This window comes from Paroedura picta, chromosome 2 (assembly GCF_049243985.1).
Source record: "Paroedura picta isolate Pp20150507F chromosome 2, Ppicta_v3.0, whole genome shotgun sequence".
NCBI lineage: Eukaryota > Metazoa > Chordata > Lepidosauria > Squamata > Gekkonidae > Paroedura > Paroedura picta.
Window position 1 is genome coordinate 143,491,077 of NC_135370.1, and position 20,500 is coordinate 143,511,576.

Here is a 20,500-nt window from a genome sequence, read left to right on the forward strand (position 1 = left end):
TTTAGTTGTCCCAAAGTTTTGTATGACCAAACTTCCTGAGGTTCTGGGATTGCTCCAATCTAAAGATTATTTTGCTAATATGGATCTCAAACACGTGTACTTTTACATCACCATACACCCCAACTCCAGAAAGTATCTTTGCTTCCATTATGATTGTGTCATTTCATTATCAGTATATGGTCTTACCCTTTGGCCTTGCCAGCACACCACAGGCATTCACCAAATGCTTGTTTGCTGTTGTCACCCACTTGCACTTTAATGCATTCTCTGCTGAGATATTGTCTAACAATATATCATTTGCAGTCACAACTCCCTGAGTTTCCAGATTAATGGGGACAAATCTGATAATTATATCTAACCCCATCCATATTGTACATTGGGTCCAAACTCAACTCATATTGTTCATTGGGTCCAAACTCAACTCAACTCAGGGGCCTTTCTCTCCCATGATAAGGGAATTTCCCTATGGGCTGGGACAGTAAGATTCACTACCTGGCTCCAGCCTCCTTATGGGCTGGTTTGCTTTGTTTACTACCCTAATACCTTATAATTCCTTTTGAGCCTCCTGGAAGCTTCTGGGCAGAGAAAAAGCATCAGGCTCTGACCTGAAAGTCACATTTGATTTATTACCATTGTCTGGGTGCATTCTAGGGGCTGTGTCAGATATAGCCTTAAACACCAAGGGGCTTTACGCACCGGGATCTTTGTTGCAAATTGGTCACTGAACGAAAAATCGCCATTTAAAATAGTGGAATTCGTCGTTATGCATACCTGCCTTTGTAGTGGAATCCAGTTGCGTTTTGTAGCGTTTCCCACAGCTTCCGGTCTCGGCAGAAAAGGAAGCACTATTGCCAAGCTCGTCCCGCCCCTGGCCGTCAAGCAGCCAGTGGGCAGCCGTTAGCATGCTCCCAAACAGCCCCTTTCCCTTTAAGAAAGGTTTTTTTTTAAAAAAAACAGACCCATTGTAACGAATCTGTGTAGATTCGTTGCAACGGAGAGACCCATCCAGCTGCCTAATGTGAGCTGTCGTTTGATCGTATGATTGTTGCCACGCTGCCTCGAGTGATAAAAAAAAAATCCCCCCCCCTCACGGCCCGATTTTCGGCTGAATTAATGTGTAAAAAATAAAGGGACTTTATTTCAGCAAACGGGCTTTTATGTGGTTTGTGCTTAGTGACTAAAGGTGAAGGACTAAAGCCAGGGAAGCCTCTAAACAGAAAGAGGCTCGCTGGTGCGTTTATCCCCGCTCGCTCGGAGAAAAAAAAATGGCGATCGTTTCGCCGGAAGTTTGGAGGACAGGCTCAGGAGGAGGGACTTTGAAGAAACCGCAACAATGTTAACGCACAGGTCTTTATCGCTAGTGTTGCAGATTGTTTGCAAGAGTGTAGTGCTTTCCGGAGGGTGAATCCACTTTTTGGGATTCCCCTGAAAGCGCTACAACGAAGCGCTTTTTGCTGATCGGTTTCAGAAGTGTTGCAGATTGTCTACGACGTCGTGCGTTATGGCAAATCAATAGCGTTTCCAATTGGCAACCATTGTGCGATTTTGAAGCCGTGCAAAAAGCCCCCAAATATAGCCTTAAACATGACAGTTTGTCTGCCTCTTTATGAGTCCTCTACAGAATCGGTTTTAAGATCTTTAGATTCACAGGATGATTCATCCTGGAAAAGGCTATCCATACTCAGGAGGGTAACTCATATTGGCAGACTTTAAATATGCAAAGGGGGGACAGCACACTAGCTGCTTAAAGAATTAATAGATTTATTAAGTAGAAAAACAACCTTCTAAAGAACAGAGGCTAACATTTGTTGAGGGAATGCAGAGAGGAAGTGTGCTCAAAGGAGCAGGAAGTCAGGAATTGTATTAATTGTATTAATCAGGAGGATATTCTATGAAAATACCAGGAAGTTCCTAATCTAAATATGCTAACTACACATCTCCCCCAATGTCCCTGCAGGATATTCTTCATAAGCTGTTGAACCATGCCCACTATGGATCTCACATATTACAATAATTCAGTCCCTAACTTGGCTGTCCCAGTGGGAGAATTTGTTGTGGGGCTCCAGTTTTGAGATTCCCTCTTAAAATTTCCAGGTCTTTACAGATGTCTCCTTTCAGGGCTAGGGTGCACACTGTGGTCTGTATCAGGTTAGTAGTTCCTGGTTCACTTAGAACAGAAGCTGCATATCAACCTCTTAGAATCCAGGGCAGTAACATATACTTTGGTATCTCTTGCAGCCCTGTTAACCAGCAAGCAAGTTTTAATCATCACAGACAATACTATAGCACATTTTTATATAAACAAGCTGGGATTACTGGCTTTCTTACGCTTTCTTTAAAAGCTTCCTGACTGTGGCACTGGGCTATCCAGCACAATAGAAGTCATAAACATTGCTATACTGGCAAATACAGTGGCAGACAACCTTAGCAGGAATACCACCTCCACACATGGATGGTGCCTTACAGACAGTTATCTGTTACCCATGTTTCAATGCTGGGGCCTGCTCCAGGTAGACCTTTTTGCTTCTTACAGAAACACCAAATGCCCCTGGTTTTGTTCCCTAGCTGGGACCCAGGTACACCTATTGGGGTGTGCTTTTCAGCTATGCCTTCCCCTCATCCCCTAGGCAAACTCAAATAAGCCGACTCCCACTGTATTCTGATTGTTCCCTTCTGGCCACGGCAGGTGTGGTTTCCCTCTCATGGACAAGCATTATTACCAAAGGAACAGGACTGCCTCCATACAGATCCTTTGGGTCATCACAGTGTACAATCCCTGCACCTGACAACATGGCTGGTGGACAATCATTAGGTCTGACAGGATTGCCTAAGTGCCAAAGTGGCAATCAGCATTTCTCTGGGCAAGCAAGAAAGGTCCACAAGAGCTAAGCACTGACACAATCTCTTCTGTCTACTCCTTCATTATTTATATTGACATTGACATTGACATTGACATTGACATTGACATTGACATTGACATTGACATTTATATTTATATACCGCTGCTCTCAAATGTCTCACGGTGGTTTACAAAGATCCATGAATACAATAAAATCCTGTAAAAACCCATTAAAACATAATTAAAACACAATATCAAGATGGCGGGTACTAAACATATAACCCACTCCCCTCCCCCCATTCAGCAAGGGTCTGTCACTCTCTATCTGGAAGTGAAGCACTTAGCTGGTTTCAGCTAGAGATCCACAGCTGACAGCACTGGGAGCCGCTCTGGCCTCAACCATATGCCTGGCGGAAGAGCTCTGTCCTGCATGCCCTGTGGAAAGCTGACAAATCCTGGCATAGCAGATGGCATAGCACTGGCTGAATATGGGCCCTCCGTGATGTTCCAGTGAGGATCCTTGCAGCCATGTTTTGTACCAGCTGCAATTTCTGGGTCAGAGTCAAGGGTAGGCCTAAATTCACAGAACCCCCGACCTCCTGGGGAAGCCTGAGGAACTGCTCTGTCAGGAACTTCTTCTGGATATTTAGCCAAAAATTATTTTGAATTAATTTCAACCATTGGTTCTGGTCTGACCCTCTGGGGCAACAGAAAACAATTCTGCTCCATCCTCTATATGGCATCCTTTCAAGTACTTGAAGATGGCTACCATATCACCTCTTAGACATCTTCTCTCCAGGCTAAACAGGTCCAGCTCTCTCAACTTTTCCTCATATGACTTGGTCTCCAAACCCCTCACCAACATTGCAGCCCTCCTCTGGACTCACTCAAGTTTGTCTAAATCCTTGTTTGATTGTGGTGCTCAAAACTGATCACAGTACTTCGTGAGGTCTAACTAGAGCATAGTAAAGTGATACCATCACCTTGTGTGATCTAGACACTATAGAACCCAAAATCCCATTTACCATTTTAGCCAACAAATTGTGCTGCTGACTCATGACCAGTGTATGGTCTACTAAGACCCCCTAGATCCTTTTTGTACATACTACTGCCAATACAAGTCTTCCCCAGCCTATAATTATGTATTTGATTTTTCCTACCTAAATGCAGATCTTTACATTTATCACTACTGAAATTTGTTTTAGACCATTTGTCCAGCCTGTCAAGATCATCCTATATCCTGATTCTGTCTTCTGCTGTGTTTGCTACCCTTCTCAGTTTAATACCATCTGCAAATTTGATAAGCACCTCATCTATTCCTTCATCCAAATAATTTATAAATATGATGAGCAAAACAGGGCCCAGGAGTGCCCTGAAGTTTTCCACTTGTCACTCCTTTCCGTTAACCCTTTGTGTATTTAATAAAGTGTATTGCCTATGTAGTTGAACTATGTTGTAAACTGCCTTGAGCCCAATGGGAGAGAGGCAGGCTAGAAATATAACAACAAGAAGCCCATTTCTAACTATATTGACTGGTAGCTTTCACCTTTCACTCCACTGAGCAAAGTTTGAAGCTTTCTTCCAGAAGGGTGTTGTAAATTGGAAGAAAGGCCTTTAGCTGAAGACAGGCTTCAACTTGTGCTCAGTGGAGAGTGGTTGGACGAGGGTGGAATCCACTGCATTATCTCTATCACAACACAACTAGCATGTGAGCCAACCATGGAGACAAATGCTGTTTAATTAAAAATTGCTATTAAAATTGCCCCCAAATAAGTTGATTTAAACATTTAAAACATCTGAATGGTATTAATTTGCTCCTCTGTGATGGTATTTGACCATGGGACAGAAGCCCAAATGTTTAACCCCATCTCTACTTGTTCACAAGGAATTATTTTTTATATACCTGGTAATACGTGTTAAGTGTGCCGGACCACTAAATGGATTCTTCGTTCTGGAAACATGAAGGTTTTCATGTTTTATGGGGTAAATGGGGATAATCCTTCAGGTTCAATCTGGATAGGAACATTATCTTCCTGTGTAGAAATTGGTGAAAAACAGATTTAGTATGCAAGCTTTCTTCACTTGCAGAGCTCCAGACTTTGGCGCAAGAGCTTATGCAACATCTTTAAGACTCAGAGGCCCTCTGGCCTTTGTTTTCTCCTGGGCATAAGCCTATGAAGCCTACAAAACCCAGAGCTTTTCTGTCATGTTGAAAGGGGGTTTTCATGCCTGGGAAAAACAGGTTTTGCCAAAAAACACTCTAATCTAAGGAGTACTGGCAAAAAGCCAAAAATGTGTCATCTTTGTTTAAGTGTGAATTGTCACACTGCTCTATTTTAATCTTGAGCACCACAGCCTCTTTGAGTCCCTTTCCTCTGTGTCCATATTGAAAGATGAAAATAAGCACCAGGTGCTGAAGGTAAAATGGGTCAATTCTTTCTAAGCCAAGCAAATCAGGAGGAGGGTCTGTTTACTAAATTGCTGTTTGGCCAGTGATCCCCATAGCCCAGAAGGCGCACAGATTGCTCCCAGCCTCCCTTGAATCTTCATTTGTGTGTCTGTCTGCTAGTCAGATGAAAGCAAAGCTGCTCAGCATGCAGATGATACCTCAGGTTAGTTTACAGCTGAGAAATGATGACCTGTTTTCCCCTGGCTGGCCAGAAAGTTCTCCTCTTTCAGTAAAAAGCTAATTTTTGTTAAAGAGCTTAGAAAAAGCTACAGAAAACACATGACACAGCATTTTTTTAAAGCAACAAATATGATTTCTCAAAGCTTTTAGATATTAGGTACAAAACTGGGTGGGGCAGGATCTGTGATCTCTTCTTTTTGTTCCAGGTTCTAACACTCTTAAACACAGAAGAGAATCTTATTCTGATTTGCTTCTGCAACTCATCCTCACTATGATTTTTGGAAGATGACTTCCATGAATCAGCTTATAATTCATATGTGAATTTTACAATCTTTTCCTGTACTGAAAATTATTTCAAATGTGTACATATATGCTTTGGTTGGCATAGGATGGGATACAGACAACAGTTTCCCAAAATGCTGGAAACACACATTATTGCAACACTGCTACTGAACATACAGTGACACTGCACTTTCAAAATCCTTTTTGCATTTTTGGGTCTGTCTCTTTAAAGAGTGTCTGTATTGTCTTGGGCTCCCCTGGAAATGCAGTAAGGATTCCTATCACATCTCAGTTGCCATGGCAACAGCAGCCTTTCCCATAATGAGCTGCATCATCTGAACTGATGTCACAGCATCATGCAGCAGGTCAAACAAGGCACCTCCTGGTATTGCATCCTACAGATTGGGCTGTAAACATCAAAAAGAGGATGGTGTGAGCAGGAGATGGTGAGTGTTTAAACAGTAGCCTCTTTTTTATTTGCATGTGCTGCTTGCCTGAATTTGGTGGGTCCCTCCTGTTATCAGAATGCCTGACTTTTTTGCTTCCTGAGGATGGATTAGGAAGAAGAATGCTGCATGACTAAATATAGGTTTTTTTCCTCCAGGCAGAAAGGCTGAAGAAAGGCCTACATAAGAGCCCCAAACGTCTGTAATAATTGCCCTTGCTGTTTTTTCTGAAGAGATCCACAAAATGTATGATTTCCACATCTTAATCTGTGGGGCTCCTAGCTGATTTGTTTCTCAAGTGCTTATTCCTAGCTCTTGGAGCCATGGAGATACAAAATTCCCACCCACCATCCTTTGGACATCAAGTTATCATTCTGTATTCTTAACCTTTTGGAATCTTTGCTAGTTTTCACCATCATTATTTATGTCTGTGGATTTTGATAGCAGGTAAAAAAACAAAACAAAACGCTGTCCGTTGCTGAAGAAGCAGCTGGCACTGCGTTGACATGAAATGGGATCCTGTGCTGTCCTCCCCCCCCCCCCGCCCCAAAGGGATTTTAGCAAGATGCAAAAAACTTTCCCTGGAAAGTCTATAAGGTCCCTGCCCCCAGGCTAAGAATGTAGCTGTTCACCTGTTCCAGTAATGCTGAGCAGATCTTGGGGACCTTTACTGGAAAGTAAGCGTGCCTCCTGCTGCAATTGCAGTAGAAGGTGTAGCCCGCAAAAGGAGCCTTCTGAGTTGGCATTTGCTGATCTTACAGACTTCTCACCACCATGATATTAACTGTACTAAGTAAGACGAAAATGTCTCTTAGGCACTCAAATACCCCCTTTAGAACCTCAAGGCAAATTCAGCCGTTCTTGATGGCATCCACATGTTTTTGCTTTGTAATCCCCCGCCCCCGCCCCCTCGCGCTTCTAGAAGTCAGCTTTGGGTTCTCTTAACTTCCAGTGGACCTTGGGTGGGTGGGCTTCATTGTCTCTGTATGTTTAGGTGAGCAATTGTTTCATCTGTTTGCTGTTAAAAGAAAAGAAAATATCAGACACGTGTCACTTTAGCTGACCAAAATGTCCACTGGGAGACAGGGAGTGGCCTCCATCTCGGGCTTGCTTTATCACAGTTTGTCTTTATAAAAATGCAGCCGGGTGTGGGGAAGGGCTGCTGCTGTTGCTAATTGAGTCGCTTGATCAAAGAGCTACTAGCACTAAATGCAAAGTGTAAAAGAGCAAATTTAGCACAGAGCTGGTTGTTTTCCAGAGCCCTCATAAGCACAAAGGCCGCATCTGGCATTAGCTGTAATGGATCTTTTTGATCTTAATTAGGCAGCCTGCATATGACCACTGTGCGTATTCTAGCATGGCCTCAGTACACATCTGTTCTTTTAAACCCAGGGAAAAAAAAACATTAATATTTTTCATGTCCTGCCTCCCCTCCCCCAAAACCCCCAGAAAGGCTGTAGCATGATCACTTGAATATGCTTGAATTAGCAAAAAAAGGAATGTAGTCTGGATTATATGGCCCTTGAAATAAATTACCATGTGGGAATTATCACAACAGCTGATGCCTCCAACTCAGAAAAACAGCATTATGTATGTATAGCAGCATTCTTATTGTCTGAGAGGAACTCCTCTGAATTTAACAGCAATACAGGTATGTCTGAAACAGGAAGAAACATAAAACAGGAATGTGTCTGGAGCAGACATAAACCATACCCACGTATACAAGGAGAGAAATAAACCGTGTTTTATACATGAGGCACATGGAGGCTTTTAAAAACTCATTGCTTCTATCAATTCAAACAAGTTAGTCAATAGTTATTTAGGTCTAAAATGATCAAAACTTAACAGCAAAATCCTATGCAAAGTTAGGCCAGTCTGCCCATTAAAATCAGTGGACTTAGAATGGAGTAACTGCATAGGACTGCAACGTAAGCAGTGAAAGTATGGAAGTAGGGAGCATGCAACAGAATATTTTAACAATTGTACCACTCTGCATTTTTTTCTGAAGCATCCAAAACTGTTCACCATCTTAGTGAATTTGGTGGAACTGACTAATTGGTGAGGCTATAGAATTGCACATTTGGATGGACTGCCGGATGTTTTTTGCTGTGATGCATGTGGGTTTGATTACATTTGCAAACGGTTGCTGGAATCAATCAATTACAGAAACTATAAAGCTGATCTGGGTAAATCTAAGAGAAACCCATCCTAGTACAATTTTTGTTTATATTTCAACAATTTTATTTTTAAAGCATGACTGTCATTCCCTGGTTTTCTTTCAGAAACCCTCACTGATAACAGGTCTATGACCCCACTGTTACTTTCTTAGAAATCATCCAACACTGGTACCAGAGCCAAGGGACTGTTATTAATTGCTCTTTCCTTTTTTAACCTTACTGTATTTTATACAAACTCAAGGGACGGATGCTGAACACTCAGAATGCTGAAAGAACTGATCCCCCTCCCTTTTAGAAACTTTATACTCAATCTGCTTGCTGGTAGGGTGGGGCATGTTTGGAGCAATTAGCTTCATGCCTGTCAAGGGCCCATTATGCATGGCCGCCGAAACGGTGATTTCGGATCACATGGGAAATGCGGAGGGGGAAGAAGCGAAGCAAACCACTTATGCACGGGACGGGACGCAACGGCAAAAAAACCCAGAGTAACCGATTATGCACGTGGCAACCCTGGCGCCGCTTCTGGTTGCGCCCCGGTCACCCAGAAGCTGTGCTTTCTTCCGCATTTCGCTAGCGCGGCTTTTTCGGCGGCATGCACCGAATCTGCAGCCAGTTGCAGCCGGCTCCGTGTGTTATCGGTGATTTTAGTTGCTGCCATTCCACCCCGAATGTGCACTATCCCCCCCCCCCCGTGCATAATGGGCCAAGTAGAGAAAGTAGTCTGGGATGATTTGAATCTTGACTGCCTGTCCTTTGTCAGTTTTTATTGCTACTGATGACAACTGCAGTGGGTCTCACTGGTATGTGTTGTTTTTCCACAAGTTATGACTCAGGTAGCCCACCATTTTTCTTTTGCAAGAAACCATTGTTAGAGCCAGATTTATGCACTGGAGGTTTCAAGCCAGGCTGCAGGCTGGAGTTCTAATCATGGCAGGTTGCCCCACCTCTTCCTGCACCCACACGGGGGAGCATTTGACCCAGTGAGCCTCATCTGCTTCTGATTTCTGATCATGCATGGGAGTTGGGGCAGTGAAGTTTCCAGTGCATAAACGGTCAAAGAGAGCATCAGATATAAGGTAGCTGTCAGGATACGGATGTTATCACTGTTTTAAAATTGAAATCACTTTAATTAGGTTTGGGGCCAGTTAGGGAGTTCCCAGAAGAAAGATTTAGCAGGTATGCTTACAATCAAAACCAGGTATGCTTATAATCAAAGATTTATTAATTTCAAAAAGAGGAAAATATCTTACTGCCAACTCAGGTGATACATGTTAGCATGGCTGAAAGCATTAAATGGTGCAATTAGTGGATTAACAAAATAATTAGACACTAAAGTTGTGGTTTTTTAATGAGAATTTCCTCGGATTTAAAAGACTTGTTCCCCTGGAGGGTGATGTGTATGTGTTGATTTCCAAAAGAATTGGAAAACCATTTCCTGACTGCCAATTCCTTGTTTAGTATTGTTTGGTCAAGGGGGATGATCTTAAAATCTCATCATTATCCACTGGACCTGCTTGGAATTTGCAATGTTTATTTTACTCCAACAGTCAATTAATTGGTTAAAATGTTATACAGGATTGACTAAAATATCTTTAATCTGTTGACATCTCCATTCAGTGATAGCAATCTGGCAACTCTTATTATGCAAGTATCACAGTGATGCTGTGTGAATGAAGTGTAAATTCTTGCCTGCTGGGAATTTCAGTCTTGGATGACTAGGCCAAGAAGGGGCAGCTTCCCTGGTCTGGCTAGGACCAAATAGAAACTTCTTTCCCTATGTTGCAGGCCTGCTAATGGCCTATTATGCACAGCCGCCGAAACGGTGATTTCGGGTCACATGGAAAATGCGGAGGGGGAAGACGCGATGCACACCGGTTATGCACGGGGCGGGGCACAACGGCGGCAAAACCCAGAGTAACTGATTATGCACGCGGCAATCCCGGCGCCACTTCTGGTTGAGCCCCAGTCACCCGGAAGCTGCGCTTTCTTCCGCGTTTCGTGAACGCGGCTTTTTCGGAGGCATGCACCACAGCTGCGGCCGGTTGCAGCTGGCACCGTGTGTTATCGGTGATTTTAGTCACCGCCATTCCACCCCGAATGTGCGCTAAACCCCCCGTGCATAATGGGTCAATGAAATGCATTCTACTAGCTGTGTTTTATTTTCCACCTCATACTTTACCACCTATGAGTTTTTTTAGTAGCAGGTAGGTAGCAAAAATGATAGTTTCAGCAAATCCCTGATGGGTTGCCAAATGCAATTGGTGTGGTGAATTACAAATTAGAATGGAATTATCTGGTTCATTCGCCCACTAGGGCTTTTTAGTGACCCTTAAATACAGTTGGTTTTCCAGGATGTTGTTGATGCAGAACTGCATTCAAATATTCTTAGACCACTTCTGCACTGAGTGGTAAAATGCACATGGCTTGCAAATGGTAAGAAAAGCTTTTTATCCCAGTCAAATACAATATCTAATTTGAACACATTCCACATAAAAATCCACTTTCAACCTGTGCACAGAGGTCCCTGGGATTATCACATTTGAGAAAATGATTTTGAGGGACCTCAAGCAAATGGAGAGAAAATCGGGTTGAGCTCCATTGAATATGTCTAAGAAAGAATTCAGAGTACTCCTAGAGCTTCCAAGTGATGGATCCATTGTGATAAAACCAGCTGACAAAGGGAGAGGAGTAGTGGTTCTGAGTAGGGTTGGGCCCATCGGCGTCTGAAGCAGCCAGTGCCGTGGCGCAGGGGGGAGGGGAGGCTCTGGAGCTGGCGCATACAGGCGCCAGGTTGTGTGCCACCACCATTGCCTCCCCTCCCCCCACACACCGTGGCACTGGCTGCTTTGGATGCGAATGGCCGCTTCAGATGCCAAGGTGCCCAAACCTAGTTCTGAATGGTTGGATTATGACATGAAGATAAAAAGGCAATTGGACAGTGATAAGCATTACAAATTAGTTTCAATTGTATTGATGATTTAATGAAGATCATTCAAGTGGTTGTGCATGAGACATTGACTGGTGATTACATCACAAAGGTGGAAGCCCAATTTCTAATTAACAAATACCCCCCACACACACACACACAAACACCATGCATATATATCTTCCCTAAAATTTATAAAAGTGAGTGTGTTCCTCCTGGTTGAAATATCATAGCCCAGCTAAACTCTTGGACTTTCATCCACAAACCACACAGGCAAACTGGACTGACATAAATGACACCATCCATTTCATTAACAAAGTGGAACCACTGAGATCCCTTTAAAGTCTGTACTTGTCACAATGGATGTGCAGGCTCTATATACAAATATTCCATTGGAAGAGGCTAGGCTTTCCATTGAAAACTTCTTAAATGCACTCTCTAATCCACATCCCTCCACTCACTTTCTTTTGAGTTTATTAGATATAATTTTTGTGTACAATTTTTTGAATATGCTCATCAATTATTTCTTCATATCTATGGAGTTTCCATGGGCAGCCTGATCACACCCTTGGTAGCAAATATCTTTATGAGATATATTGAAAGAGCTTGGTTATGTAACCCACAGAGCAATCCATATTTTAGACATGTTTTTTTTTATACAAGGTTCCTTGATATTTTTTTGATTTATGACAATGCTAACAACTTTTGCGAAATGGAATCGTGGCTAAACAACCAACATGAAATAAAGTTCACAATGAAGAAGGATGACAAATCCATTAACCTCTTGGACACATGTGTATTGGAAATTTCAACTTACCAGGAGGAGATGGATAGAAAAACCCTTTTACATTTCAATAGTTTCCATCCAAAACACCTTAAGATCAATTTACTGGCGGGACAGTTCATTAGGCATAAAGGAATTAATGCCAAGGAGAATGAATTTTGTAAAGAATAAGAAGAGTTGGTTCTTATATGCTGCTTTTCTCTACCCGAAGGAGTCTCAAAGTGACTTACAGTCACCTTCCCTTTCCTCTCCCCACAACAGACACCCTGTGAGGTAGGAAAGACAGAGAGCCCTGATATCACTGCTTGGTCAGAACAGCTTTATCAGTGCCATGGTGAGCCCAAGGTCACCCAGCTGGTTGCATGTGGGGGAGTGGGGAATCAAACCCGGCTCACCAATTTAGAAGTCTGCACTCCTAACCACTACACCTAGTGAATGAACATCTTACCCGCCATCTGGAACAATGTGGTTACCTGTGCAGCATAATTAACAAGGCTTTACACAGGGATAACAGTACTAGATGAAAGACTTGCTCAGGTACAAAGTTAAAGCTCTGCTTGACAGGCTGGTATGCTCTTTTGAGCATTCAGCCAGAGCAAGTAAAATCAAGCAGAGTATCAATAGACACTGGTACCTTGTGTCTGGAATCAAGGGCTGCTAGAATTGCCTGCTTTTTGCATGGCGCTGTGACCAGAATATAAAAGAAATTCTGGATCGCTCTGCAGCTTCTGACCTAAGAACTATTAGCACTTTACCAACAGGGAATTTTCTGTATGGATTCTTTAAGTATTTGAAAGGTTCTCATTTGGAGGAGGGCAGGATGCTGTTCCCATTGGCTGCAGAGGAAAGGACATGCAGTAATGGGTTTAAACTACAATTACAACGATATAGGCTAGATATCAGGAAAAAAAATTTCACAGTCAGAGTAGTTCAGCAGTGGAATAGGCTGCCTAAGGAGGTGGTGAGCTCCCCCTCACTGGCAGTCTTCAAGCAAAGGTTAGATACACACTTTTCTTGGATGCTTTAGGATGCTTAGGGCTAATCCGGCGTTGAGCAGGGGGTTGGACTAGATGGCCTGTATGGCCCCTTCCAACTCTATGATTCTATGATTCTATTCTGTCATGCATGTAGATATATGCTGAAAATTAAGGCATTTAAAAATGCCTCCAATTGATATAAAATTAACATCAACGAGTTTATCAATTGCACAACAAAAGGTATAATTTATGGGATTTTATGCCCTTGTCAACTTTTATATGTGGGTATGAAATCTAGGCCCCTTAAGGTTAGAATCCAGGAGCATGTGTCCCATTTAAAGTTAGGAATACAGGATGCTCCACTGCAAAGCCACTTCAAAGACAAATCACATGACCCGGGAATCTGCATTTGTTGTTGTTATTATTATTACTATTTTTAGGATCAGCATTTCAATGGTTTTATTAAGTAATGGTTTTATTAAGTTTTATTAGTAATGTTTTTTGAAGTAACAGAGTTGATTTTCTTTTTCCTTCATTTTTGAAACTAAAATTTACTCTTTTTTTGGAGTATATATTTTTATTTTATATAAACAGAAATGAACAGAATAGATAAAGAATAAGCATATTTGCATGGTTGAATACATGTTTTCCTCTGTACCCCCCAGTCCCGTCCTCACTGAGATCCATATTCACTCCAAATCTGGTTTATATTTAGCAAGATAATCTGCTAAAAATGCCATTGTTCTTGATATTCTTCTGGTGGTTTTCTGATAATTATGCTGGTAAGTTTAGCTATTTTTGAAAGTTCAACCATTTTATCAAACCAAAGCGATAAATGTGCTATTTCCAGTAGTTTCCAGTTTTTGGCTAACACCAATCTTGTTGCTGTCATTGCATAAAAAAAGAAGTTTCTTGCTTGCAGTGGTAGATTTTCTGGGCACAAGCTTAACAGCATGTATTCTGGTCTTAAAGAAAATTTAGCATTAAACATCCCTTCTAATGTATCATGAATTTTTATCCAAAATTTTCTTTTCCACATCTCTACCACATATGAAACGAGGTACCCACTTTTTCATTGCATTTCCCACAAGCATCATTATACCCCTTGGCTATTCTGCTCATTGCTTTGGGTGTAATATACCATCTATGAAACGTTTTATACCAATTTTCTCTTAAGATTTGGCTGCTTGTTAGTTTGGAATTTTTGTCCATATATGTTCCCAATCCTCTATTGTAATGTTAATTTCTATATTCTGCATCCATTTAATCATACATGTTTGGTTTCAGTTTCATATTTTAACAACAATTTATACATTTGACCTTGTATATGTGGTTTTCCTTGAAATAAATATTCTCAAGTTCTGAAAGCGGAGATCTCACATCAGCCTGTTTAGAAAATTCAGATTTAAACGTGGAAGAGTTGGCTGTATTCTAACCATTGCAGTTCTCCTCTCTCTTTTTAAAATATTTGCAGACTCTTTAGTCCTCCTGAATTTGTCACCAAGTCTTTGTATTTTGGACAAGGTAAATCTTTTTTTTTTTGTACCCTGCTGAAGAAGGCCTCAGTTGGAGATTTCATCACTGATGGAAAGGGTGACAGCCTTTGTTTATATCTATTCCATATGGATAGATTCAAATGAGTAGCTTCATTGGTCTGAAGCAACACAATAAAATCAGAGTCCAGTAGCACCTTTAAGACCAACAAAGATTTATTCAAGGCGAAAGCTTTCGAGTGCAAGCACTCTTCCTCAGACTATATACTCCCTTCATTTAGTAACTGTCCAATTGTTGAGGTGTCCTATTTGAAAGCTGGCTGTTTCTGTCTGGATAAATAGAATTCCTTTGAAAAGTGGTAATGAGGGCTGCAATCCTAAAAGTATTTTCCCCCTGGCACTAAGTCTCCACTTATTAAAATAGGGCTTACTTCTGAGTATATATACTTCAGACTACTCCAAAGGAGTACTTAGAATTCCCAGTGCACATATCTGCAGAACAGCACTAACTGCTGTTTTCATTCTATTCAGGGTTCTTTGGACTGAACCCAAAATTAGCACCAGCTATGATTTATAGACTGGCTAATCAGCCTCTGGGAGTCAGTCCCAATGCACTTCCCCTGCCCCTCTTTTATATAATGTTGAAATATTTCTCTGTTCCTGGACAGTTTTAAATCCTTGCAGAGCTGACTCAGCCTTTTCTCATCCCAAGGTCAAATAATGATCTCTTAGTTTGAACAATCTGCACAATAGACTATGTCTGGAACTTGTCTCAGTGTCTTAGACGAGGCATGACACACAAGGGCACTGTCTGTTTGCACAGATATTAAACCCTGGGAGATATATTTTCCAGATAAATAATTTGTCCAATCTCTTTTGGAATTTTCTCCTCCATGTTCTATTTTGTGATATACTAAGAAGAAGAAGAAAAAAGGGGAGGGGGCATATCAATTACACTAAAGTGTAATTGGCACACACATCAAGCTCTGGTTTTCAAATCCACTCTAAAGAACAGTTCCAGCACAATGCTTACCCACTTATTTGAACTCTGGATTATTATCTAAGTTTTGGATATCCTTTAGACATTTAAGATAAAAGAAAAAGGTCAGTATCAAAATGTTTTTTATTTAAATACTATTTAGGTTTGACAGCCCCTACCCCTGCATATATTTCTTATATTTGTCTTTTACATGTTATACTACCGTACTTCCAGGGAGCACAAGGCAGGGAACATGGCACTCTCCTGCATCTTATCTTTGTGAGGTATGTGAGAATGTGCTTTGGATACAGGTTAAGGTGTCAGTTTCCACTGATTTCCCTCCCCTCTCCCCTGCTCCACTGCTCCTGGGAGCAATATTTCATGGACAATAGTGGGCTGCAATGGATGGGGGTGGGGCTGTGGCTCAGTGGTCTGATTTCCATTTTGCTGCATAAACTATTTTAGTCACTGTCATCATGTATTCAAATATCTCTTCCAATACTTTTGGTAATTAATTAGACAATATTCCTACTTAAAGGCAAACCCCATTGTACCCAGGGAAACAACAGGCGGTAGCATTCACACTTGCACCGTGGCCTTCCTGGGGGGTCACTACATGCCAAAAACTCATGCCTGCCACTGGACTCTTGAGGCTCAGCCTCCAAACATCAAGGAACATTCCTGACCCAGGGGTCACAAACCTCCAGGTGCAACCTGGAAATCTCCTGGAATTGGACTATAGAGATCAGCTCCCCAGGGGAAAATGGCTGTTTTGGAGGGGGGACTCTGCAATGACAACTCGTCTCCAGGCTCCTGGAAAGTGAAGGGCTGCTTGGGAGGAGGAACTCTGTGGCAGAGAGGTTGCAGGACGGAAGAGGTTGGGACCTGAGGATTTGCTGGAATTGCAGGTCATTTCCAGGCAACAGAGATCAGTCCTCCTGGAGAAAAGCCGTGGCTTTGGATCCCATGGAGGTGCAGGGATGCCAGGCTCCAGGTGGGAAACAAAGAAATGCTGTGTGGCTGCTAATAACAGTAAACATCGTCAAATAACTCATAAACTAATCACAGCTTCTTCCTTCAATGAAAATCTTTAATTGATGGCAAAATTCTCTTAATGAACTGAAAACCTTTCAATAGGTATGTCTAAAGCTCAGTTCAATATCAGAGTAAATAAAAACAGTTGTGTGTTACAATCAGACATGAAAACATTGGTTGGCAAGGAACTTACAGAGACTAGCATCCTTGCCACTGTTCAGGGATGCCAGCCTCAAGGTGGAACCTGGAGAACCCCCAGAATGAAAGCTCCTCTCCAGACTTCAGAGATCAGTTCCCCTGGAGGAAAGGCTGCTTGGGAAGGAGGCCTGTGTAGCACAAAAGCATTCTTCCCTTCTCAAATTGCAAAGCTTATTAACTACACAATCCATATTGGAGATACCTGAGTGTTCCCCTTCTTGGGTTGCTCTGAGAAGCCATTGGCCCTAAGGCTCAAATTTAAAGGGGAACAAATCCCATAACAGTCAATGAGTAAATTAAAAAAGATTGAAACCAGCCTCCTGCAACAACTTCTTCCTCCTGTGCTCTAGCTACATTTCTTTAAGGCAATGGCAATTTGTACAGCTTGGTCTAGTGGTTAAGAGCAGTGGCTTCTAATACAGAGAGCTGGATTCCCTGCATCTCCACATGCTGGGTAACCTTGGGCTAGTTGGAGTCCTGTGGGCATATTCATAGTTATTCTTCCCAACTATATTCTGCATGATCATGCCACATCTGGGGTTTCTTAAAGCCTGAAGAATGTCTCAGGGGTTTCTAAATGGTAAAAAAGTTGAGAAAGGCTGTTTTATGTTGATGATCTTTTTAAATCTTGAAACTGATTGGTAATAAAGCGGCCATTGAATATTGATATCTTCATCTATAATATCTTGCCAGACATGTGAACCATATTCTCAAAAATGCATCTCTAATTATAGGACTCCTTTACATTTATTTATCCATCTGCTGATCCAAATTTTATAATTATTTGTCTTGGATTTTTAATCCAGTCCACAATATTTCTTCTTCTATATGTATAGATAGAATTTGTAAATTAATTGTAAATAAAATTAATTATGACAATGCATTCATTTTGATTGCTGAAATTCTACACAATCATGACATTTTAACTTTTTTCATCTAGATAAGTCTACTTGTATCAGTTTTCAGGTCTTTTGATAATTATTTTTGAAAAGGTTACAATTTTGCTCAGTCACATTCATCCCCAGATATTAAATAAATTTGGTGGCTACTAGGCATTGTGTACTCTTTATAATATCTTCTCATTGTGTTAAAAAATTCATTATCACTCTTGTCTTCTTTTTGTTAATTTTATATTCTTAATGGATCCAGATTCTTCAAACAGTTCCATTACATATTGTAATTATTTTTGTGGCTCTAAAAGTGTTAAATCTAGTTAATCTGCATAACTTTTCATTTCAAATTCTGTCATCCACTTTTATTCCTGTATTCCTTGTGTTTTTTGTAATTCACCTACTGGATCTCCCCATAAGAGAGGCATGAGGATAGAGGAATAAATTCTTTCTAGCCTGGCATTAAAACGCTTATAAAGAGATAAGTCTGGAGCTTTTATATATGTTCCAGTTCAGATCCTAGAGAAGTCTTTTGTTGGAGGTCTGAATATGTATGTGTTTTAGTATATTTTTTTAGTAGCTCCATCCTGCGCATATTTACAAAGTAAGTTTCATGGAGTTAATAGTACTACAGGGAATATACAGTATATACTCGCATATAAGCCGAGTTTTTCAGCCCTATTTTAAAGCTGAAAAAGTCTCCCTCGGCTTATATGCGGGTTAAAAAAAGCTGCCAGATTAGGCATGAGGGTGGGGGTGGGAGACAAGTATACTTAACTGAAGAAGCAGAGGCAGGAAGAGATGCAGCAAGCCCGGCAGGGGAGGGAAGAGCAGTCTCTGCCTCCCCCCCTCACTGCCTTAATGAGGCTAGCACAAGGCTAGCATGAGGCTAGCACCTGTTGCTGCTGCAGGAAGCTCTGGAGCCTGTCTCAGAGGGAGAGCAGAGAGCAGACGGAGGAAACGCCACTAGAGGAAGGAATGGAAAGTGGAGGGAACAGAATACCTGGCTAAGAAGAAGGGAAAGGGATAAGAAGAAGGATTGGATATATAAGAAAAGATCCTGCCCAAAAGGGAAGGGAAAGTGAGGGGGAAAAGCCACTAAACACCAGCCTCGGCTTATATGTGAGTAAATAAGGTTTTCCAGCATTTTGTGGTGAAATTAGGTACCTCAGCTCATATGCAGGTCGACTTATATGCAAGTATATACGGTAAACGCTGTTACCTATCCTTATCCTTCAAGAAAGCAGAGTTTAAGAAATGTTGGCATGCATTCTTGTGCATTATGTCCCTAAAACATTATGCATACTTTAAAAATGAAGAGCTGCTGAAGGCTAGTGAGACTTTGACCCTTGGCTGAATTCTTGACCATTCTGATTAATGATATCCATTACATCTTGCCTCCAGATGCATACTGTACATACAAAGTTTGGGTGGGATCAGTTGGCTCCAGAAAAAAAACAGGGAGGAAAGCATGCATCTTGCACCTGATCACGCAGCTGCTCTTTGTCTGAGCAGATGTCATAAATCAGGTTGGTGTAGCCCCTCATTTGGTTGATGCTGGATGATGATTGATGTTCAGCCATTTGGTATATGCTAAGCGAGTAAAAGGCACATCCACTTTGCCACTGCTGAATGTTTCCTGGAAGTCCTCTGTATTCTGTTCCTTTAGCAGTTGAAACCTCTGAATCATAAAGAATGCAATATTCCTTGAAACGCAGCATTCACTCCGGCCTATGGAAGCAGTTCTTTGTCAGAATCGCAGTGTTATTAGGTCTGTGAACTGTCTGTAGCTGCAATAGAGGCACCTCATGCTGTTACTTGCAAAGGCCTCCATCCAGTCTTGGTACAAATGGATGAAGGGAGAGCAGCTTGTTTCTCACTTCATGGAAAGATGGTCTTCACTTTAAAAACAGCTGCAATATAGCTGTTGTTCCAGAGTTTTTGTTTAAAAAGACAACTTCTTTTTCAGATGTACTCTAGGGTTAGTTTGCCTTCTCTGAATAGAAGACTATGAGCAAAAAAGGCACCTTTGGATCCACTATGATTGTTCTACTTTGTAACATAATATGGTGTTTGCTACACCTCTGTTTATTTCATCCAAGCTAGTGTTTTTGATTGACGAGGTCCACTCCAGGATTTAGTGTAGGAAAACCAGAGAAAAGGGAAGTTGTCACTTCACCTTGACAAAGAGAATGATTTAGTAAACTGTGGTCCTGTTTAAAGCTATTCCACCTACTCATTTTGACCCCTAGCATTAAGGACACAGCACATAGCAGTGTGCAAATTAGTGGCTCCTGCCCTTTCCAATTTACAAAGCTTCTGTTTTTGGGTGGTCCCTTAACAAAGTGCCCTCCCTGAGTAGTCCAGTCTCTTTACCACAGGCCATTCATTTCCTTTTATTCTTCTAGCTAGGAATGGACATGAACCAGGAAAAGGTGGTTTGGATTGTGGTGTGCCTGGTTTGTAAATCACAAACAGTCACATACTTTTAAGGGCCAAACAAACTGGTTCAGGTTGTGAGCTTTATGGTTTGCTAGAATGGCCTCCTGGCATGCTAGAGACACCAAACTTGCAAGGATTCTTTGGCCAACTCAGTGTCTACCTTGTTTGTGATACATATGCATGCATATGGTGAAGAGTTTGCTGCTGCAAGAGCCACACACACCAGTAAAATCCACCCAAGGTTCTGGAATTGATACCCGGTCAAATGGAGATCTATGATCAATGTGGAAGATAGGTCTCCATAGCGTATTGGATATATAGCAGCAATGCTAGCCACCATTTCATAGATTACTAATTTATTTATTAAAACATATATCCTGATTGTTGACCATAGTGTTGTCAT

At 41.6% G+C, this 20,500-nt stretch overlaps 1 protein-coding gene across 3 annotated transcripts in view; it reads left to right on the forward strand.

The window, feature by feature from the left end:
- Positions 1-6,079: 6,079 nt before the first annotated feature.
- The window catches only part of AKAP6 (A-kinase anchoring protein 6), a 320,657-nt gene continuing 306,236 nt past the window's right edge, over positions 6,080-20,500 (forward strand). For all 3 annotated transcript variants that reach the window (XM_077323052.1, XM_077323054.1, XM_077323053.1), the window contains exon 1: positions 6,080-6,196. The gene's annotated coding sequence lies outside the window, so the exon portion shown is untranslated. The remainder of the gene's footprint in view (positions 6,197-20,500) is intronic.